We start from the raw sequence: 25,314 nt of genomic DNA on the forward strand, positions 1-25,314 counted from the left end.
TAAGAAATCTCTATCTGTTCGTCATTTTGTTTAACAAATTTTTTATGTCATTTTGTTGATCCGCACCCGTCGCTTTGCGCGGGTAAACGGCTAGTGTGTGTATATATATATATATATATATATATATATATATATATATATATATATATATATATATATATAAATGAAAACCACTAAAGGTTAAGAACTCTAAGAAACACTTATATTTAGTTTATTTTTGTCTATTCAAAGTTATTTGATTTTTTTAATTTATGAAAAATGACCAAAAACTGATAAGGGCGTAGTTGTCTTTTTATGAACTTTAATATAGTATCTACATTTAGATAAGTAAAGCACATCTCAAATACTTTTGCAAGAAAATATCTCACATCCTCTCGACCTCTCCCACTAACTCTACAACCTACTACCGCCATCGCCTACTAACGTTGCTACTTACCGCCGCTGTCACCTCCCTCCACTCTCCACTTCTTTACTACCGCTTTAGACCGCCAGAAAACTCACCAACCGCCTCCAGCCTCTCAGATCTGAAGTTTTCTAGTGACTTCATCTTCTCCAGTTCAGATGTACAATCTCTAACGATTATCACCATCGTCTATGTCTGTCCTCTATCGGTTCTCCAGTAAACTGATGGCACCAACGACACCAAACAACCACCAGGTATGTACCTATTGTTGGTAGCTACTACCATCACCATCGAATTGCAAGTATCATCGCCAAAACACCAGATTTGACCTTCTACACCTTTAGATCTGTGATTTGTGCTTTTTCTCCGGATCTCCGATGTACATATTTGATGAAGCACGAGAAAAACTATCTGATCCGCTTCTATCTGACGAAGCATAAAGCTCTTTGTCACCTCCAAATGTTTGTCCTCCTCCATATCTACTTTTTTCTTCAGAGGACCACTAGATATTGCCTTTATCTTCATTCACACGATATCTGATCAGATCTGATGTGGATCTGAGCATTTGGTGTTATTTTACAAATGTTTTTCTTTCTATTTCATCATTTTGTCGTTGGATCTACATCAGATATGTTCTCCTACCGTAGGTGTCGTCGTCAAAGCATCACAAATCACAATCGTAGTCATAATCGTAACCTACAAGGTGCTAATCTTGAACTCGTTTTTTTTTCCAGAACTCTTGAACTTGTTTTTTCTCTTATCTGTGCCATCATTGGCGAAATATTTGTCAAATTTGTTCCAGATCTGTTATGCACCACCTCCTCATCATCTCTAACTCGTCTCCATCTTTTTCTCTCTTATCTTTGGTTGAAGCACCACCAAATCGACATCAGATCTGATGTTTTGGTGCATTTTCAAGTAAAATCTGGTGTTTGTTTTATATGGTGTATCGGTGGTTGGTGGTGGTTCCACTACCGCATCAGATATGGTCTCTAATGATGATGTTTACAAAAGGAAGTTCTAAAAAAAGACACACACAAGGTGTTTGATGAAACGCCTGAATGAAATTTGGTAAGTTATTAAGTTGTGAATGCATACTTTGTGTGAATGTCTCTGTATATTTGTTGTGTATTAAACTGGGAGTTAATGAAATGCCGCAATAAATTCATAATTTTGTGTATTAAATTGTAAATTTATATAAAGTTGTGAATTGTGTGTATTAAGTTGTGATATTTGTGTTTAATCGTGTATTAAATGCATTAAACTGTGAATTTTTTGTTAAAATTGTGAATTAACTATATTAAATTGTAAATTTATTAAATTGTGAATTGATTGCATTAAGCTATGAATTAACCATATTAAAAGTTTTAAGTTGATAATATAGTTGTGAATGTATACTTTTTGTGTATGAAAATGTGAATTTTATGTATTAAGAAAAGCTTGTAGAACTCGTTACTTGGTACATGTTCGGCTGACTACCGAGCAGCGAGTACTCGGGAGTACTCGGATTTGGAAATTTGTGTATAAATATTTTTAGGGAAATTATGTATGTGAAAATCATAAGATAAAATCATAAGTTGATTGAAATATATAACAAAATTGGATACATATGAATACACAAAAAATGAAAAACACGTAATGGTCTCACTTCGTGAATAATGATTGAAAATTTAAGATATATATGTAGTAAAAATCGCATGTGTGTATGTTAAACAATAAATCATTAAGTACATTATACATATTAATCACCGATTTGACCGAATTTCACAACACTACTCAGTTCAGTAAGGGGCGGATCGAGGAGTACTCGGGATTATGTAACTCGCCTCGGCAAGGGGGGAGTAGCGAGTACTCGGAGGAGTAATCGGTCAACTCGGCGAGTTTTACAACACTGTATTAAGATATTATTTTTGTGTTTTAAACTATGAATTGACTACATTAATATGTAAAGTTTATGTTTAAACTGTGAACTGCCTATATTAAGTTGTGAATTTTTTGTATTAAAATATAAATTCACTGTAGTAAGTTGCAAATTGACTGGTATTAAGTTGTGATTAATTTATAATATTTTTATTTCCTTATGCAATATAAGATTTAAGAAATATTATACACAAATATAATTTTATCTAATTTTCAATAAAGTAAGTAAAATTTAAATTGTGAATATTTATGCTGATAAACTTTGAAAGATATACTAGCATATAGATATGAAGATATAAATGTAAGTTTTAAGCTGAGAATATAGTTATGAATGTATAATTTTGTGCGTTAAAATGTGAATTTATTATATTAAGCTGTGATTTTTTTGTAATTAACTAAGAATTAACTGTAATAAGATGTGAATTTTTAATGAATTTTGTGTTAAAATATGAATGATTTATGTATGAACATTTGTATTAATTTCCTTTGAATATATGTATTTTTTGTGTTGTATAAATATGTAAGAATGTATTAGTTTTTATAACTATTTTGCATTAAACTGTGAATAAATGAATTAATTAGTTTATTAAGTTGCGAATATAATATTTAAGTTGTTAATCAGTGATTATATATATATATATATATATATATATATATATATATATATATATATATATATATATATATATATAGAGAGAGAGAGAGAGAGAGAGAGAGAGAGAGATCTTATTTGGAATGAATGATGGTTGCGATGGTGACACAGGTGGTTGGTGGTAGCATATGGTAGTAGGTGGTGGTAGAGTTTGGATTTGACATATTTGAATATTTGAATTAGTGTATAGTGAATTGTATTATGTTACGTTGTGAATTTTTATGTAATAAACTAAAAATGGATTGTATTAAGTTGTATATGTTATATAAATTTTGTGTTAAAATATGAATGAATGTGTGCATGAAAACATTAAGCTATATATCAGTGAATTAATATGTTTATTAAACTGTGAATATGATATTTTCTATTAAGCGAATTAAAATGTATTACCAAATAAATAAGAACTACAATGTTTTCTATTAAGTTGTGAATACAAACAGAAAATGCCATTGAATTTGGTGTTAGTCTAATGGTGGTCCGACGGTAGTCTGGCGGTGTTCGTATGACTGTCCAACACCAAGTATCAACTAGTCGTATACTAGAAAATGGAAAAGTTTGATGAATATAATATTAATGTTTGATTTATCTAAAATGCCCTTAATGAAAACATTTGAAAAAATAGTTCTTACGGTTCTTAACCTTCTTGAAAGGGTAATGAATTTTCAAGTTTGTTCACATTTAGTCACTGAATTTTTTTTTCGTGATTGATTTACCCCAGAATTATTTGAATTTGTTCACATTTTACTTTTATGACCAGTTATACTGAATTTTTTCCGTGCTTGATTTACCTCGGAATTATTTGAATTTATTCACATTTTACCCTTATGACCAAAAAAAATTGGAAGTTTTTAACCTTTCAAGCTATTATCATATAAATGGTTCTAAACGTTATTAAGAATTAGCACAAGCTAAATATTGAAGGTCACAAAAGTGAGGATGTTGTAGTAATCGTGTGATATACCTTTATTGTGTAAGGTACTACAAACAACATTTAGAAATACAATAGAAGCAAATTTAATCACATAGAAATTGAAGAAACAAAGATTGTTATGGTTTTAGAAATATACTTAAGACATAGGAAACAGTTTTCACTTCAAATGGTGGAGGCGGTCGTTGTAGATCGTGCGAGGACAAGATAACATATGATAAATAAGCATAAAGATAATGCAATGTTAAAATTGAATGAGGTTTTTCTCTTTACAAAGACACGAGCTTTGATTAGAAAGTGTGGATGCATAAGACCAACGTTGTGGAGTAGTACATGAGTAGTCTAGGTGCTAGTTGTCTTTACATTGTTTGTGCATTTTGCCTAGTTTTCACTGTTTTTACTTTTAACTTGTTTTGTCGATATTTTTTTCCTAGTTATTACTTGTATCTACCTTTTCTATTTGTATGTTGGTTCTATATGTACCTTCTCACCATGCTCCATTTGAATTTCAATCTATTTTTCGTTTTATTGCTCGTATATGTGTCTTTTTGCCTTTGTGAAACTTTACTAATTATTACATTTTTGTGGGTGACATTTTAATTATACGTGAATAAAGAAACTCTAGTTAAAAGTTTATCTCATTGACTAGGATTAAAGCAATGAACTACTACATGGTTATGTGATATGCGGTCTATTCTGTAAGACTCCTTACAAACACAACACAAAACAAATTGTAGTGATTGAAATCAAAATTATTAATCTAAGTAATTGCTAGCAATAAGTAAAATAAACTAAGGGATTATTACAAAATTGGATAATGACGTGAAAGGGTAACAAACTTTCAACCAGTTCATATTCATATTCAGTCACTGAACTTTTTTTCGTGCTTGATTTACTCATGAATTATTTGAAATGTTCACATTTTACTCTGCTGACCGGTTGTAACCGGTCATAAGGGTGAAATGTGAACAATTTCAAATAATTTAAGGGTAAATCAAGCACAAAAAAAATTAGTGACTAAATATGAACATAATTAAAAATCTGTTACCCTCTCAAGTCATTATCTGTATATATAAATATAAGTTGGATCGAGTGAGTACTCAAAAGTAAGTGAGGACTACGGCGACAAATCTTTGTCGCAAGATTGAAAAAGTAAAAGGTGAAGATTTGATTTTATTTATCATCAATATCTCGCGAGATGATATGAGGTTTTTGTAATTATGTGTGAGATTTTAACAATTTATAGCAAAAGTTAATTGTTTGGAGGTTAAATGGGTAAAAGCGAAGAAGGAAATTAAAAAAAGAATAAAAACCCCTCCAACGTGTGAATCCCCCCCCCCTTCCTATTTTTTTTCTATCTGCCACATATCAAGCCGTCATTTGGTGGGGGTGGGGGGGGGGGGGTTCCACTCACTTCGTTTTTTGGCCATAACTTTTTTTTCTTTGAAAAAAGAAATTTGAAAAACCCAAAGTTCTTAAAATTTAATTCTCTATAAACTGAGCACAACATGAACTCCTTAAAAAAAGGAAAAATATTAAAGTATGTAGTAAAGATATTTAAAAATCCATGAACTCTTTCTTGCTTCCACGACCAACTCACTTCTTTATTTTTGTTTTTATTTCTTGCTTCCATGACCAACTCACTTCTTCCAAAATATTAAAGTATGTAGTAAAGATATTTAAAAAAAGTTATTCCTACTCGGATTGATTTAATGGCCCAAGCTGAAATCCATGAACTTTTTCTTGCTTCCATGACCAACTCATCACCATCTGCTGCCTTTACTGCACAAACTCGTCAGAACAGCCAACCATCCACTCGTGGTTGGTGTAGAAACTCGAAGGGTGCTTACTCTGGTGGTTTTGGTCATGGGAGACACCCACCACATTGCCAACTTTGCCGAAAAAATGGTCACTATGCAAACATGTGTCATGATCTTGCTACATATGCCACCATATCGGTACTTCTTCAATCAATAACAATGTACAACTTTTAGATGTTCTTGTTGTGCCTCATCTTACCAAAAATTTGCTATTTATTAGAAAATGAACTAATGTTCACTATTTAATGTTCTCTTTTCTAACAAGTTCTTTAACATTTAGAATCGAGAAACAAAATGGATTCTAACAAAGGGCAACATTGATCAAGGTTTATATGTGCTTGAGCGGGAACCGAAGGCTTTTTTTTTGTTTTTTTATCTATTTTATGAAATAAATGCCCTAAATCTTCTTGTGAACTTTGGCATACCAGAACATGCAACTTTTGATAATATTTCTTTGTTGAAAACACGTGGATGTTTGTCTTTTACTTCTATTTTACTAAAACCGGTTGTTTGTTCTGATGGGATTTAGGTAAACAAACAAAAATAAAACCATTTAGTTTTTATGCAACCTAAATAGGATCTATGTTTTCTCCATTGAACCTATAACTAAGAACATCAAAAAGAACCCTAGAAACCCTAGGATATTTTCGAAAAAAGATGAGAGGGTTTTAGGATTACATACCTTTTAGTTGTTATAGAAAACAACTAGAAATTCCCTTTGAAAATCTATTGGAAGCTAGCACCACAAATGCCGTGCCTCTAATGGAATCACACCCAAGCTAGCAAGAGGATAAATTAAGAGAAAGGAGAGGGGAGAAACAAAATTTGTCCAAGGCTTGTAAAGGGAAGGAGTGGACGAAATCAAAGGGCTAGGGGTTCCTTATATAGTTGAAGATACTTGGGGCCAAAGCTAGGGTATACGGGATAAGCTCTAGATTCCCTTGCTTGGTGACCAAGCAGCCACATTCCCTTATCCAAAGGGCCTTGGACGAAATCATTTAGGCCTTACCCTAGATTATTTTCGTCCACCTCATTCCATGAGGTTCTAGAGCCTTCCTTCCTCAACTATTAATAAATAACCAAACAGTCTTTGTACTTTTAGTTAACCCAATTAATCCTAAAATTAATTTCAACTAATTTTTGATTAATTATTAATTAAATAGTATGATTTCTAATTAATATATTATTATCATAACACATTAATAAACCATTTATTTAATTTATTATTCACATAATACATTAATATCTCTCTCTTTAAAAGTCATCATGTCCAGTTTCTAGGTTTGAGGGCAACTTAAAAGAATTGTGCTACTATCAATTCAAGTATATGCCAATTTTAGTTATGGGCTTAGACACCTAATCCAACAATCCGCCACTTTGATAAGTCTATAACTATAATTGTCATTATAACTGCTGAATCGATCAGCAAATTGTAGCTTTCAAAAGCCGATGTCGAAATCTAACCCAATTAGTTACGTGTCTTAAGATAAGTGGTCATATAATCCTCCATTCTGCAAGATATCATTCAAACATGAGACATGGAATAAAACCAATCTCATTGTCCAAGACTTTGCTTCCCGGTTTCTGATTTGTAAAGACATAGAACTTCTAATTGAACACAACAATTTAGTCCTCGCCGATCTCGACACTATAAGTCAACACCAAATCACCGAGGGGCCCAAAGATATCGCTTTTCCCATTAGGGAAAAAGGAACGAATAAACTTTGACTTATATGCTTGCACCATTTACTCATCAAATCATGCATGACAATACGTTTTATAACATCAAGTTATTGATGCATTTACTTATTATCAATACACAACCAACTGGTAAACTACAACTCATATATCTTTGTTTTAAGATTATAATATATTATCGTCTCAAAATTAATCGTGATAAATTCCTTGAAGTAATTCTCTGAGCGTGGGTTTATCCAATACTTAAAGTACTCATGAACATTGTAGCAATACCTATGTCAAAAACTCTTTAGACAATCTACAATTCAATTCATGACAGTCTTAATTTACTACTTACTTCCAAAACAATGAACGATTGTGGAGTTTGAATAATCAAATTATTTGGGAAGTAAAACATGCAAAATTGAAACACATAAATAAATAATTGACAAAGCAGTAAACAAACTCATAAATAATTTAATCACCAAAATCAATTACATTTAATATGTTTCAAGTTTCAAACAAAATTTAACTAACTACTAAAACTATTATAATCTCTCATAGGTAGAGATATGCTCATGGCATGTTGAATGTGTTTAGACCTACTCGGACCCTTTATGAGTGGATCTGTAGGATTCTCTTCAGATGATATTCTCTTCACAATGATGTGAACTTCTTCTACTCCATGTCTGATGAAATGGTACTTTCTATCAATACGTATTGATCTTTCATGATCTCTTGGTTCCTTTGTCAAGGCAATCGCTCCTTCATTTTCACAGAAAAGTTCCATCGACTCCTTAATGGTTGGAACAACTCCAAGGTCTCCGATGAAGTTCTTTAACCAATTGCTTCCTTCGATGCTTCACTTGCCGCTATGTATTTTGATTCACATATAGAATTAACCACTGTCTCTTGCTTGGAATGTTTCCAAGTAACTGATCCTCCATTAAAAGTAAACACCCTGCCAGATTGAAAATGGAAGTTGTCTTTATCAGTTTGAAAGTTGGCGTCACTATACCAAGTTGATCTCAATGTATCACTACCACCAAGTACTAGGATCTAGTCGTTAGTCCATCACAAATACTTAAGAATGTTCTTAACTGCTATCCACTGAGCTTTACATGGATTTCCCTGATAACGACTGACCATGCTTAGAGCAAAGGACACATTGGGGCGAGTACATGTCATAGCATATATGATTGATCCAATGGCAGAAGTGTATGGAATCCAACTCATTTATACTATCTCTGTATCGGTACTCAAACTCTAAGTCTTACTCAGTTTGGAATTACGTTTGATGGTCAGTTCTCCTTTCTTGGAAATTTCCATACTAAAACGTTTTAGCACCTTTTCCATGTATTTACTTTGAGTAAGTCCAATTAGTCTTTTACTCCTATCCCTTAGAATTCTTATCCCTATAATATAGGCAGCCTCACCTAGGTCCTTCATAACGAAACACTTTCCAAGCCAAGACTTAACCTCTTGCAAAGTTGGAATGTCGTTTCCTATAAGAAGTATGTAATCAACATACAATATATACCAGGAAGGTTACAATAATCCCACTAGATTTGACATATACACAGGACTCATCTTCACTTCTAAATAAGCCAAACTCCTTGACTTTCTCGTCGAAGAAAAGATTTCATCTGCAAGATGCTTGTTTCAATCCATAGATTCATTTCTCAAGATTACACACTCTATTAGGAAACTTTCCATCAACAAAACCCTCTAGCTGAATCATGTAAACATCATCAACCAACTTCCGACTAAGGAAAGCAGTTTTAACATCCATCTGCCAATTTTCATAGTCATGAAAGGCAATTATGGCTAGCATTATCCTAATAGATTTTATCTTAGCCACCAGTGAGAAGGTCTAATCATAGTCGACCCCTAGGGTTCGAGTAAAGCCATTTGCAACCAGTGATGCTTTGAATGTGTGCACATTACCATCCATGTCGGTCTTCTTGTTGAAGATCCATTTGCAACCAACTGTCTTCCGACTAGGTTGTTGATCAACCAAATTCTAAACCTGGTTGTCATACATGTACTTGTTCTCGCTGTCCATTGCCTCTTTCCATTTGGCTGCCTTAGGGTATGCCATTTGTTCCTTATAGTTAGCTGGTTCATCCAAAATTACCAGTGTATTATCACTAATAAACGTATCACCGTCTGTAGTTATATGGAAACTGTAGAACTCAAGTGGCATGCTAACTCTACTATAGCAATGTAGAGGTAATGAATTTTCAACTAGTTCAACTGGAATCTCTTCCTCTGGTTGAACCCTAGCATCTTTAGAGGTTCATTCATCGGTTGAATCTTGAATCTCTTCAACGTCAATGGTGCTCCCACTGTCCTCTTTGCATATGATCTCTCTCTCTCTCTCTCTCATGAAAGACTCATATTCGTGCTACAAAGACCACATTCTCACTAGTTTTGTAGAACAAATATCCAATGGACTTATATGGGTAGCCGATGAAAATATATCTCTCACTTCGAGGTTTAATCTTGTCGTGAGTCTCTCGTCTAACAAAAGCTTCACAACCCTAACCCTTGATATGTGCTAACGATAGAACTTTCCTTTTCCACATCTCGTGAGGTGTTTTGGCAATCTTCTTAGTTGGGACAAGATTAAGAATATAGGCGGCAGTCTCTAAGGCATACCCCAAAATAAAATTGGAAGAGAAGCTCGACTCATCATGAAACAAACCATGTCCAACAAGGTTCGATTTCACCTCTAAGACACACCATTAAGTTGTGGTGTCTTATGAGGGGTCAATTGTGAAACTATTCCACATCCTTTAGGTGGTCGTGTGTGACATCCCCATTTTCTCGGCCAGAAAAGACCGATTTTGTTTATGCTTTATAAAAATCAGAGTACCTCTTGTAATAAAAATGTTTGCGGAATTTGTTCCCAGTAAAACATGATAAATACGTTATCAAAGCATTTCTGAATAAAAGTATTTTTATTTATTTTAAAACATTTGGGATGTCATCGTCAATACAAAAACATAAGCATAAACAGAACTTACATTCATTATCACTAGTGATTTATATCTCCTTAACCTCTCAGTGTAATGTGACTTCACATCAGCACCTGTGATATAAATAAACTGAGTGGGTCAGGTTGGGAAACCTGGTGAGTACATAGGGATTTCAATCCCACAATGTTATATCATATATATAATTTAGAACTCACAAAATATACAATTTCACCATATATGTATAAGTAACTCTTATCCCACCCCGTCGATCCTCACAATGAGACTATCCATACTCTCAAACCCAAGATTAACCGTTTTACCTAATCCATACTCCTGGATCATAAATGAATGGCTTTACCTAATCCATACTCTCAGATTAATGACGAATGGTTATGCCTAATCCATACTCTCGGACTAGGGATGAATGACTAATCCATACTTTCGGATTAATGACGAATGATTATGCCTAATCCATACTCTCGGACTAGGGACGAATGACTATGTCTTAATCCATACTGTCGGACTAAGGACAACTAGCTATGTCTTAATCCATACCCCTGAATTATTGACAGTTGACTATATCCAATCCATACTCTCGGACTAGGGACAATGACTGTGTCTAATCCATGCTCCTGGATAAATGACATATACTAAAGTTCTATTCTCTGAGTATAACTCACTTGTACTCGTAAGAAAATAGTACCCAATATTCCTCATAATTAATTTAGGTCTGCTCTTTATCCTAAATCATCATATATAATCAGGTATGTTCTTTAACATGTATTTCAGGCAACATCAATTAACTCGCACATAAACATATAATTAATACTTCAATCAATACTTGTATTAAAATCATGTTCATGAAAGGGACTATGCACTCACCTGATACGGTGGTGATTCCGAACTTAGACAGCGCTTCGCTTCTTAAAAAATAATTTCCTTCGACGAAACCTAGTATTATTACCACTAGAGTTTAGTCTATTATTTGCCGAGACTAATTAATAGTCTAGTTATTATTACTATTGTATAAGTGTTAATCAATACTTATATAACCCATAATAATAATAGCCAAAGTACTTATTATAAGTTCCTAATAACGTTACTATAATTAAATAAAAGTTGTTTAAAAAATAGCGTAGGCGTAGCTTATTTACAACGGGTTTTATGGAAAACCGGGCTTCGCTGGAGCAGCGTTTCTGAGCCGAAAGCTTTTCTTTTCGGAGCCGTCGGGAGCTCCGGGGCTTCCTTATCGTGCTAGGGAGGTTCCTTAGACTTGGGAGGGGTTTAGGGAGGCTAGAGAGAAGTTAGAGAGAGAAAGAAAGGCTTATGGTGTGAAGAAAATATGAGGAGTTCACCCTTTATTTATAGGAGTTTTATAGTAAAGTAGTCTCTAAGCTTCGTCCGTATATTCCGCGTACGAGCTCCGTTTTCTACGTTATTTATATCCACGCGTTGGTATTTACGAGTACTACAACTTTCATTTAGACCCCGTCGTCTAATTCTTATTGTATCTCAGATTTACAAAACTGTATTCGAATTCGCCGCGCTCGAAAAGTAGAGACTAAGCTTTGTCCATATCTTTCGCATACGAGCTTCGTTTTCGACGTTATTTATATCCACGTGTTAGTATCTATGAGTACTACAACTTTCATTTAGACACTGTTGGCTAATTCTCATTCTATCTCGGATTTACAAAATTGTATCGAATTCGTCGCGCTCGAAGAGTAGAGACTAAGCTTCGTCTATATCTTTCGCATACGAGCTCCGTTTTTTACTGTCTTTTTATTGTTTTATTCCTATTAATGATATCTTCATTTCTATTTTAGATTATTTTGGCTGAAAATCGACCGATCTAAAATTCGAATTTTCGGGTTTTGCACTGTTATGCTAAATGTTAGAAAAATCATAACTTCCTCATACGAAGTCAGATTTGGGCGGATGTTCTCGGTTTAACGTATACTACAACTTTGGCTTAGATCACTAAGGCCAAAAAGTCCTCTATCGTCAATTCACTATTTACGTCTCACGGTGCCGTGCCGGTTTTGCCGAAAAACTTCGACGGGCCATAACTTGTTCGTTATAACTCGGATTTCGGCGTTCTTTATATGTATGGAACCCTTGAGATATTCTACAACTTGGTTAAGATTAATCCTTCTAAATAATATTCCATTAAAAACTCATTTTTGACGCTCATAATTGGCTAGCCCGAATCTGCGGGCATTACATCGTGGGATTCGATATTAAGATACTCTACGCCTGTATCTGATTAGAGCATCTTTATCTTTCTGCCCAACTCATTCTCGACCTCATGTTTAAACTCTTTGAACATTTCAAAGGTTTCTGATTTATGTTTGATTAAGTCAATATAACTATATCTACTATAATCATCTGTAACATCCCAAAAATTTAAACAAATTTAAACCTTTCAAAACAACCCATTTACTAATAAAAGTGTTTACAAAACCATTGTTTCCAAAACATGATTTAAAATCAGAGATTGGAATGCCAATATATACATAACTCGGGTCCAATCAACTATTGGTTTGGAATACTCTCGGTCTGTTGGCTTACGCATAAAGCAGTAAAGCCTCAACCACCAACCAAATATGTGCACATCTAGAGATAAACATATAATCAGTCAGTAGACAATCAGGTAGACCTACATATCACTAAACATAGTGTAGAGACCCATTTTTGTAACAAACGGTGAGTGCGGAAGTAAGATATCTCGAGATTAATCATGTTTTTGGAAGTATGAACACGAAGAACATATTATGAGTTCATAAAAAGACTAAGAACAAAGAGAGAATAATATTGATATTCATGAAGAACATGGTGGGAGAGAAACTCTCCTTGGGTGGGAGAACCCACCAACTTTCTCTCTCTAGATTACATTGTGAGAAGTAAAGTGATCTCTAAGAAAAGTAAAGTGAGCTAGCTTAAAAGAATAAATGACCAACTCTCCCTTTATATAGGAGGGAGAGATAAATACACCAACAATACAAAGTAAAGGGAAAATACAACCTAACTATCACTCATTATTTGTGGAGCATTTCCATGCACCAACATTCTCTCCCTACATGCTTACAAATGATGAGGGATCCAATAAGTGATATAAGGCTATAATACAATAATCCGACTAGCATATGTGGTAATAAAACGAAATCAAGTGTTGAAATGTCTCTGAAACTTTGAAGTGTCCGTGAAGTCTGAAACTGGCCATGAATCTCTAACAATGAAGGTCTTCTGTAACACCCAAAGTTTGGAAAGCCAAGAAAGGAAAGAAAAACCCCAATTTTTAAGGGGAGACTCGGCGAGTCCAAAGAGGGACTCGGCGAGTCCGAGCGGGATCTGAGTTGAGGTGTAAGCGACCGACTCGGCAAGTCGGCCAAGGTGACTCGGCGAGTCAGGCCTGAGAAAGGAAAACCCTAAATCCGGACTTGGAGCCTATTTAAACGTCTCATTCTCCTCCCTAGGGTTCCTTTACTGCCTCTCTACCCCAGAATGCCAAACCCTAGCCACCATATCCGTTTTTGAGCTAGATCTTGCCTTGAAGAGTGCACTAAAGCTTGGAGAAGGAAGAAAGGCCTTGGAGGTGCAAGAAGGGACTGTAGATTCGGGATTGAGAAGACATTTCAGACCAATTGGAGGTAATAAGTTGTTGCTTGGATTCCCTTTGCACCTAGATCTATTCTTATGTGTGAGTTTTGGACATTTTTGGCATGATAAGTAACCATTTCGAGTTAGAGGTCCAGATCTGAGGTTGCTACCTTAGATCCATGCTTGTTTTGGTCTTGAATCCCCTAAAGTATCAGCCCTTGGTATGTTGAAGAAGTATGTTTGCCATAAACCCTAGTTTGAATGTGTTTTGAGCCTAGATCTCTTGATCTACACGTAAAGTTCGCCACTTTACGTGGGGGATAGGCCTTAGAAGTATGGATCTATGAGTTGGAAGCCCTGTTTGGCTCGAAAAGCCACTGCATGGATTAAGGACTGGATAGACTCGGCGAGTCCTTCGAGTGGACTCGGCGAGTAGCTTGAAGATGAGGAGGAGCTCGACGAGTGGGATGAACAGCTCGTCGAGTCGGATGAAGTTAGGCATGAACTCGGCGAGTTGGATGAAGATTGCCTTGGGCTCGGCGAGTCTATTCTTGGACTCAGCGAGTCAGGTCGCGAAAACCCCAAGCCCTTCGAGTTGAAACTCGAATCAGCGAGTCGGGTGGAGACTCAGCGGGTTGGACAGGTCAGGACTCGGGAATAGCTGACTCGGCGAGTTATTAGGTGGACTCGGCGAGTAGGGTTGACCTGGAAGGTTGACTTTGACCAGGATTTTGACCTTGACTAGAGTTGGCCTAGTTGACCTTTTTGGAGGTCAGTTGGACTAAGTGTTATCTTGGCATTGGTAGCTCGAGGAGCTAGTGGAGCAGCTGTTTGGAGTCGGAGGTCAAGTAGCAGTCAAAGGATTAGCAGCTTTAGTTCAGCAATCTCAGGTGAGTTTCCTTCTAGTAGGAACGGGTCTAAGGCCACAATGCCGGCCCGTTCAGTTAGCCGTAGTTTCTGGACTTCGGTCCAATGTAGTAGTTAGTATGTTTGACGCCTCCGTGGCTCAGGCAGGATTTATGTGTTTATGCTAATTGATATGTTATGCTATGCTGTGTTCAATCAGTCAGCTTTGGACTTCGGTCCGATGTAGGGGGCAAGGTCCCAGTCAGTCAACTTCGGACTTCGGTTCGATGTAGGGGACAAGGTCCCAGTCAGTCAGCTTCGGACTTCGGTCCGATGTAGGGGACAAGGTCCTAGTCAGTCAGCTTCGGACTTCGGTCCGATGTAGGGGACAAGGTCCCAGTCAGTCAGCTTCGGACTTCGGTTCGATGGAGGGGGCAAGGCCCCAGTTAGTCCGGACCTCGGTCCGATGCAGTGGGCAAGGCCCAGTATGTGGTAGTTTGGGGGAGCTCACTAAGCTTCGTGCTTACGGTTTTCAGTTTTGGTTTCAGGTACTCGGTTTTCAAAAGAGGAGCTCGGGAAGATTGCAGTGCACACACCATAGTCAGTTAGCCTGGAAACGTTTGACTCTAATGATGATGTTATGTTTTGATTTAATACTCGAGAAATTATGTTATGACTTATGAAATGGTTTTTATAAATATGAATTTAGTAATGTTTTAAAAGAAATTTTTAGTCGTGATTTTTGGGTCGTTACATCTTCAACTTCAAAGCACAACCAATGAAGCAGAAAAAATAAGATTCAAATCTTCAAACCAGTCATAATCACCCGAAGAAGGAGGTCACCATGAGCAAGTAGAAGATCCAATAAAAGAAACACTTCGGCTTCAAAAGTTTGAAAAACATCTCGAGTTCTCGAATCATAATACACCGAAATTCTTCAAAGAATAACCTGCTAAAAATGTGAAGCATCCATAAAATGAAATCTGGATAAAAATAATGTGAGTCCAAAAACATGGTCCGACAATGCCAAAAATTTGATCCAAGGACCAAAAATAAGTGCCACGTCACATTGCCAAAATAATCTTCGTCTTCAACATATCACAAATCCAAATTCGTGAGACCATAAGATCTGAACCGAATGCGAACACAAAATCATCCTATGGTAGAGTCCGAATAATAAATAATCTGAATCGGAAAACATCGAGTAATGCCAAAAATTTGATCCGTAAAGACCAAAAATAAGTGCCACATCGCATCACTAAATAAATAATCGTCTTCAGAAGTCTTCAAAAATCCAAACTCAAACAATCATAATAATCAAATCCGGATGATATCTCTCCCTATTTTTGATAATCAATGAACGGATATCAAAAATCAACAAATCATCGGATGGAGAGTATCGGATACCAAGAGCTAAGAGAAGCTATCCCTAGATGTATGAAGGGTCTCAATAAGAAACGAGAAAGAGTAAAATAAACCCTTGCGGTCATGAGGAGGCGGGTGACATAGTTGCTGAAGCTGTACTGAGAAAATCATTTGTTGTGTGAAAAATAATATCCAAATATTCAAACCGCGGTGCCGGAACACTTGAAGTGGCTTCAAAGAAAATAAAGTCCACTTGCTTAAAATAAGAAATCAAGTCATAAAAATCTCATAATGTGAAGAATGCGAAACAACTTTGTTGATCAATTGCCGTTGCGGTGAAAGCATCACAAAAAAGATAATATGAAGTCCGACCGCGGTAGGAGTATTCTTCCAAAAATGATAACCGGCATGAATTAAACCAATGTGATAATCCAAGGTTTGGTTGTGGCAAAAATTGGTGTTAAAAAAAATTGGTTATAATAAAAAAAATGGCTAAATAAATAAAAATTGGTGTTAAAAAAATAAATGGCTAAATAAAAATAATTGGCTGAAAAAAATATAATGTAAAAAAAACTGAATAATAAAAAAATAAGGTCTAGAAAAAAAAGGTTTAAAAAAAAAGGAAGGGAAAAAGGAGGGGAGGGGAGGAAAAAAGAAAGAAGAAAGGAGGGGGGAGGAGGAGGAAGGGAGGGATGAAGGAAGAAGGAGAAGAAGGAGGGTGGAGATCCGAAGTTGGAGGGTGGATGTGGGTCTAAGATGCATGCGGTGGGTGGTCTTGCTACGGACGAGGAACTGGTTGCGGATGGGGTATAGCTGGCTGCGGTAGCTGAGGAGCAACTAGACTGCAGATGCGAGCTGCAGTAGGCACGAGCAGGCAATGCGGTCTAGATGGCTGCGGATGAAGCGAAGGCTATAGCCGTCTGAACCGGAGAAGGAGCACTACGGTGCGAGGACCTTGGTCCGAGGGGAGGCATCCGAAGCTGCGAAGGCTCCATTGCGGGTCAGACGACTTCGGTCAACAGGCAAAGGGAAGGCTGCGGACCAAGCCTAAGAGGGACTTCAGATCAAGGCTAAGAAGGGGCTGCAGGTAGGCTTCTAAGGGGACTCCGGTAGGCAGTTTTTGGCTGCGGTCCGGGGGGCTGAGAAGGGTTGAACAGGTGACGAAAAATGCTATTTTTTCATGAAAAATGGTACCGCAAAGGCAATTTATTCGTATTTTAATGAGGGAATCTTTTTATAAAGCATTCTAGGTCAAAAGTGGGTCTAGGGAAGGCAAAAAGAAGAGTGTGCAGGGTTTTTTTTAGGGACAAAAGGTGATGGGATTGGACAATGTCACATGGTTTTTGTCTTTTTGAGGGAATAAATAATGGAGTACTCTTTACCAAAAAGAGTAACAAGGACAAGATGCTTTATGTAAACACTTAAACACGTCCATATGCACTAATTTGAAGATTCACACCAACAAGTAAAAGGTAGAATGTATGAATATCATACCTTTTTGATGATCATAATAAACATGTTGTAGAAAAAAAAATCTTCTAGAAAAAGTGTTTTCCTCCACTATCTTCAAGAATAATATGCCCATAATTTTTGTGTTTCATTTCAAAGGCATAAATAAAATGCCTGGAGCACATCTTCAACTTTTTGGAGACCACAAAGTTAATTTCTTCTCCCATTTATCTTCATTTCTTCAACAGCAAAAAATAATAACTTTTATGAACATCTTTTTTCCAGCAAAAAATAGAACGATCAGCAGCAGCAACATTTTATTTTTACTAAGATAGAATCACCCCAAAAAAATAGAGCTAAGAACAAACTTCATAAAAAAAATTCTGGAAAGAAGCTCGAAATTTTTTTCTTGCAGAAACATGGAAAAATCACAAGATAATCATCGAACGGGAGTCGTTCCCTTGAACTAATCGTGAGATCTTCAAGGTACAACTCTGATACCAATTGTAGAGACCCATTTTGTAACGAACGGTGAGTGTGGAAGTAAGATATCTCGAGATTAATCATGTTTTTAGAAGTATGAACACGAAGAGCATATTATGAGTTCATAAAAAGACTAAGAACAAAGAGAGAATAATATTGATATTCATGAAGAACATGGTGGGAGAACCCACCAACTTTCTCTCTCTAGATTACATTGTGAGAAGTAAAGTAGTCTCTAAGAAAAGTAAAGTGAGCTAGCTTACAAGAATAAATGACCAACTCTCCCTTTATATAGGAGGGAGAGATAAATACACCAACTGTAACACCCCGTTCTTAAAATATCTATTGATGGGTTCCCGAGATCAAGAGTAAGGGCGTTTCGGTCTTTCATGAGCGTTGGGTTATTATTCGGGAAGGTTTCGGATTGGGGTGTGCTGCTAGAAGCGAAGATCTTCTTGCCACCTTTCCGTGGATATAAAGTTCATCAGAATCGGGTCTAGAATGAAGGAGTTACGACACTTTAGACCTCATCTTGATGCATGATTCGAGTTGGCTGAGATTAGGTGTCCTTTTAAACCTTAGGAGAGGTCTTGAGTAAGAAAAATGAGGTCCCAAGGGCTTTGGTTGTCTCATATGTGATATAGATAGGTCTTAATGGATTAAGACCTTGGATTAAGAGCTTTTTGGACGTCCCAAGTGATAAAGTTTGAGACTTTATGGATCCTAGGCGTGTTTGGTCGATGGATCTGAAGTTTGGACTTAAGAGCTTAAGCCATTATGGACTTATGGGGGACTTTGAGTTCAGCGAGTTTACGCCCCGCGTACTCACCATTCTGCCTGTACGCTTAGCGTACGCCCCGCGTAATCCGTCTGTATGGATCATGATTTTTGGGCCTTATTTGATTGGACTGTCTATGGACTAACAAGCTTGGGCCTTGACTGAATAGTATGGATGGAGTATTTTGGGCCCAATAATTATTATGGACCTTGGATCTAGGCCCGTTTGTAGAGGTGGGCCTAATTTAGTAAATTGGGCCAATATTGGGCTTTGTAAGAGAATTTGACTTTGGGCCTTGGCCCAATAAGAGGATGATGGACTTGATGAATTGTTGTGGACCTTAGTCATGTTTCAGATTGAGTTAAGGGTAAATTGGTCAATTTACCCTTGGAAGGATATTGTGATTTAACTAATGGTTATTTCTGCTATGTTGGCTAGTTCGGGATTTTCGGTGAGTCGGTGATTCGGGAGTCTGCTTTTCAGTTCAGAGTTTCGGCAGTTGCGAGGTGAGTTATCCTCACTATATCGACAGGGTCTACGGCACCAAGGCCGGCCCTTTATCAGATTGTAATCCGGGTATCATTGTTGTGTTATTGCTTGATATGTTTGCATCCCGGTAGTTAGGATGGTATATGTTAGAGACCTAGTTAAGTTCGGTATCCTGGTATATAGGATGATGATATGTTAGTGACCGGTTAGGTCGGTATCCTGGTTAGGATGATGTTATGATACGTGATCTGCTAGATCGGTTTGATTGGATGTGAATTGTTATATGATTGAATGTTTATGTGCACATGGTTGTTGGACTGGGGTTGGGTTGAGGCGGGTCCTGCTTTGTGCTGTAGGCCAACATACCTAGGGCGGACCGGTTATTCTGAAGGCCCAGCGAGCGATCCGGATAGGCTGTAGGCCCCAAGAGGGCGGACTAGATGTGCCGAGGCTCGGATAGTGGACCAGGCCGACTGAAGGCCCGATGCGGGCTGACCGGTCATACTGTAGACTCAGAGAGTGGATCAGGTGGATTGAAGTCCCGGTGCGGGCGTACCAATCACACTGTAGACTCGATGTATATGGCTAGACTCGGAGGGTGGACCAGGTGGACTGAAGGCCCAGTAGGGCGGACCAGTCACACAGTAGACCTGAAGTGCATGGTTGTTCTATGTTCTGTATGATATGGCGTGTTATGTGTATGGTGTATGTGGTTGGTATTTTGGGGGTATCTCACTAAGCTTTCGGGTTTACAGTTGTGGTTTAAATGTTTCAGGTATTTCAGGAGACCGTGGCAAGGCAAAGGCGTGATCGTACCGCTCCTCATGATTATGTTTTATGACATGGTTCTGGGAAGACTCTGATAAATAATTGTATTGAATACCTTTTTGTAATAACTTAATGAAACTGGGTTGTTTTTGAAAAGTTTAAATTGGTTGAAATTTTTATGGTCGTTACACCAACAATACAAAATAAAGGGAAAATACAACCTAACTATCACTCATTATTTGTGGAGCATTTCCATGCACCAACACATAGCATCATACTATCACATATCAAGAAATCTAATCCAATGGGTCGGCATTGGTGCCTTCGACCCGTAAGTAAAGTGAGGAAGACTCACCTCAATCCACTGATAATCAAATAACTGCTCAGACCGCCGAACAGTATAACCTCGCACTAGCTAACAATAAATACAATCTTAATCAATAATTAACCCAATAACCCAAAATACCATTAGGTCAAACTTGGTCAGCCCTAGTCAAAGTCAAAGTCAACGGTCAATGTCCAGAAGTCAATATGTCTTCCCAGCAGAGTACGCCCTGCGTACCAAGAGAGTACGCCCAACGTACTCTGATGTTGACCAATAGCGGGGCGCTGACCGCGTACGCACAACGTACCACCAGGTATACCCAACGTACTCAGCCCAGTCCCAAAACTCCATTAAGAGCTTATTCCAACAAGTTCTTACATCCAAAACTCATATCCAAGCCCAAAATGGTGTCCTAAGTCATAAAATTTCCAACTTTATGACTTTGCATGACTATAAAGTGCTTAATGTCCAAAACCCTATGTTCTTAACCTAATAAGACATCACAACTCTTGCATGGAAGGGATAGAATGGCCAAGATCACATTTTTATAGTTCATAATAGCTTTATAATGGATAAAGTTTCCAAATTTATCCATTATAATGGTCCCAACAAACAAGATATAGTATTTAAGCCTCAAAGGGACCCAAAAGTTCATATTTTTCAATATAATCCATTAATTACAAGTCTCCAACTATCATATCTAAATCAAAATGATGTTTAGATGGATAAAGTTTCCAAATTTATCCATAACAAGGTCACAAACTTTCTGTAACGCCTGTGTTTCCGGGCTTGCCATTTTTAGCAATGTAATAGTCTAGGTTAACCTTTGCATTTTGAAATAATAAGAATGTATTATTTGAGTATTATGTGTTTTGTGCTTAATTGCTTAATTATGTGGTCTGATTAATTAAGAATAAAAATAAGCGTCAAAATTAAGTGTAAAATAAACTTAATATCTTTGGTTAATGTTGTAGTAGTTGAAACGAGGTTTTCAAATATATATAAAACGCCCAAATCTGACTTCGTATGAGGAAGTTATGATTTATCGAAGTTTCGACTTAGCGGTGTGCAGCCTGAAATACTCGAATTGAGATCGAGCGGTTTTTAGCCGAAGCAATCTAAATGAGAATCGAAGATCTCATTGTTGGTATCGAAGCGATAAAAAGTTAGGCGAGAACGGACGTCAAACGAAGAAGTTATGAATTTATAACGAAGTTTTTCTGTCGCGGCCTATTAAAAATAAATAATAAAAATAAAGTCAAAATTAGCCGATGGAGCCTAAACGAAAGTTGTAGAGCATAGTCTCACCTTTCCGTGGATATAAAGAACGTCAAAAACGGAGTTCGTATGAAGAAGATATGAATTTCCGAAGTTTGATAAATAAATTGTATTTATTTTTAAATAAAAAATCCGGCATTATCCGAAGCCGAGTCACCAGTCCGATCTGACGTACGCCCCGCGTATGCGAGTACGCCCCGCGTACTCCGAAGAGTGTCGACACTTCGGATGACGCATGCAGTGACGATTTCGGAGGCTAGTACGCCCCGCGTATGCCTGTACGCCCCGTGTACTCCGAGGTTCCAGCCTCTATAAAAGGGATCCGAAGGCAGCCGGCTATTTTGCCAATTTCTTCTCTTCTCTCTCCCGTTTTGCATCGTTTTGCGTGCCAGAAATACCCCGAAGCCCCGGTATCATACTCTAGCCCCGAGGCAAGTCCCGAGAACCCGAAGATCCCGAGAAGTGCGGTTCCCAAGCCGAAGCTCTGCCCGCGAGAAGTTCGATTTTTGTAGAGATCTTCCAGATCTGCTGTGGATTTCTACTTCTGCAAGTCGTAGTGCTGTCCGATCATCTTCTGATCAAGTGAGTGTATACTACCTTTCATAAACACGATAATAATACAAGTGCGGTTTGAGTGTATTAAGTAAATTGTGGTTTATATGTGTGAAGGTATAGTTACTTTCTTCTAACGAGTAACTATGAAGTATTTTATATGATATACTTGTTATGTGTATATTTTGTGATTGTATGCGTGAATGGATATTCACTTTATTCTATCTCATAGATCTGAATTGTTTTCTATGGAATACGTGTTATGTGGTATGCCTCATCTGTTATCTGGAATATATATTGAATGAAAATGATATACAGGTTTTAAACTATGTATGAAAATATATATTTTTGTCTACTAATATGTTGGGTAGAACATGGGTAGATAGTTGGTGTGTAATAAACAGATGAGAGGCCTCGATGTTGTTGTTGTTGTTGTTGATCTAGTTATTCAGCGGAGTATGGATAACGACCACGGACTCCTTCTAGACAGTCCAGTGGAACGCTAGCAGGTTCATAACCTGTAGGTGTTGTGAACGATGTGTTCACCGGTGTACTCTATCCCCCTCATGGTTGCCTTTAGGATGTCTATTGTTAAGGAAACCCCTTAGCAGTGATGTCCGTCCCGATGAAAATCCTAGATTAGGTCCCTTGAGATAGATATTGTTTTAGGGACGTAAAGTGAGGATAACGGGAATGGGTAATCGGGATAGTGATTGGTTGGTGAAATTAAATATAACTTATTTATTGTGGGTTGAAAACCCTATATGCTCACCAGGCTCCCAAGCCTGACCCACTCAGTTTTATTTGTATTACAGGAAGTGGCACAAGGGCGTAAGATGGATGGATCATCTTGTTGTTTTGTTTACAAGTCTGTATATGTATATATTTGTTGAATGACTTGTAATGTTATCGTTTATGCTTTATGGTCTGTATCGGAACATGACATCCCGAGTTTTGATTATATAATGAAATGCATCTCTTGATGAAATGCTTTGATAAATATTATTTTATCATGTTTTGTTTTGGAACAAATTCCGCAACTCTTTCAAATCAAAAGGATTTACTCTGAAATTATTTAAAAGCATAAATGAAAATCGGTCTTTTCTGGCCGAGATTTTGGGGATGTCACAGTTGGTATCAGAGCATTAGTTTAAGCGAACTTGGAATTTGTAGGATTTCTAGACTTAAACTTAGAATGCTAAGTGGAATTTTATGATGTGTGTCTGTTGGATTTTAGACACGAGCACTAGTTTATTTTAGGAAAGTTGTCTAAAATGCTTTATGTGCTAAATGTTATATGTTGCCATATATGATATTATTTGTTCGGATCTACGGTCTGTTGCCGACCGGATCTGGAAACCTTATGTGTGTAGGATTCTAAGCGTGCGTCTACGTTATTAGAACTAGCATGTAAACGTTTCGGAGTAATAAGGATGATTTGAATATCTATCGTGAATAAGGATCTCATTTCACCTTATTCGGTGTGTAGATCAAAATGGTGAGAACAAGGAGTGGCATTGGAAACACGGACGAAAACAGGAATCAACCGCCAGTGATTGAGCAAATACCTGTTGTAGCAGCAGCACCAGAACCAATAACAATGGCTGCGGTACAATCCATGATTCGGGCTATGCTAGCCGAACAAAGGGAGGAGATGCGGCAAATGTTGCATAATAATAGGGATGAACCTATCATACCTATTGAGCAACCTGAATTGATTCCCGAGCAATCAGAGGAAGGGAACAATAGTCGCATGGTGAGTCAAGTTGGGACTCAAGAGGAACGAAGGAACGATCCAGAAAGGAGAAACAACAAGGATGGGCGTATGTACAAGAACTTCTTGGGCGCCAAACCGCCAAGTCTTTTTGGGAGCCCAAAGCCTGTTGAGATAATGGATTGGATCTCCGAGATGGAGATGGTATTTGAAAGTTGCGACTGTAGCAACAAACAGAAGACCGTCTTTGCGGTTAGACAACTGAAGAATGGAGTCTTGAGTTGGTGGAAGTTGTTGGCAGATACTATGCCACGAGGAGAAGCCCTGAAAATGTCATGGGAAGAGTTCTTGGAACAGTTAAGGGTGCAATATTGTTCAAAGATAGATCTGATTGATCTGAACAATGAGTTCCAAAACTTGAAGAAGGGGAAGATGAGCATAGATGACTATGCTACTGCATTTACTGAGAAGATGAAGTTGTTTCCATACCTAGTGCCAACGGAACTCTCCAAGATTGAGAGGTTTGCTAATGGACTGCCTGCCGACTTTGGTCCGACAGTCAAGATGGCAACTACTCTGAAAACGGTTGTTCGTGCAGCTAAGAATGTGGAGGCCCAGCAGAAGGAAAAGGGTCTGGAAAGGATAGATGTTGGAGAAAAGAGGAAGTTCGATGGAACTTCAGGGTCCAACAAGAAAAACAAGTTCTCGAAGTCTGGTTCGAGGGGAAGTGGAGGTGAAGCGAAATGGTGCGAAAAATGTAAGAAGAAGCATCATGGAAGATGTGAGGTGGCGAACACATGCTACAAGTGTGGAAAGCCAGGGCACTATGCCAATGAGTGTACCCTTACAAAGAAAGTTTGCTATGGTTGTGGTGAGGAGGGTCATATGTCGAGGGACTGCCCGAAGAAGAAGGAGGCAGCTAGACCCAACATTCCGCCAAAGCCAAAGGCGAGAGCATTCCAGATGACGCTGGAAGCTGCTAAAGATGAAGCTGATCTCACTTCAGGTACCTTTCTCGTTAACGAATTGCCTGCCCAAATTTTATTTGATTCTGGAGCCAATTACTCCTATATATCGCATGAATTTGGTAGAAAGCTAGCTTTGCCTGTTGTTAGACTAGATAATGCCTTATTGGTCGAAGTTGCTAGTGGCAAGTTTGTACCTGTTAGCTATCGCATGAAAAACATCTTAATTGATCTAAATGGGAATAAGTTCCACGAGGAATTATTGCCTATTGAACTTAATGGTTTCGACATCGTGCTTGGAATGGATTGGCTTAGCGCCAA

General features: G+C 37.5%; 1 long non-coding RNA gene across 1 annotated transcript; it reads left to right on the plus strand.

The window, feature by feature from the left end:
• The first annotated feature begins 289 nt into the window (after window positions 1-289).
• LOC111887033 (uncharacterized) lies at window positions 290-1,687 on the plus strand. The gene is made up of 2 exons (XR_002848668.2): window positions 290-1,106; window positions 1,206-1,687. It is a non-coding gene; the product is annotated as an uncharacterized LOC111887033 (long non-coding RNA).
• Window positions 1,688-25,314: the final 23,627 nt, after the last annotated feature.

Source organism: Lactuca sativa, chromosome 5, assembly GCF_002870075.4.
Source record: "Lactuca sativa cultivar Salinas chromosome 5, Lsat_Salinas_v11, whole genome shotgun sequence".
Lineage (NCBI taxonomy): Eukaryota > Viridiplantae > Streptophyta > Magnoliopsida > Asterales > Asteraceae > Lactuca > Lactuca sativa.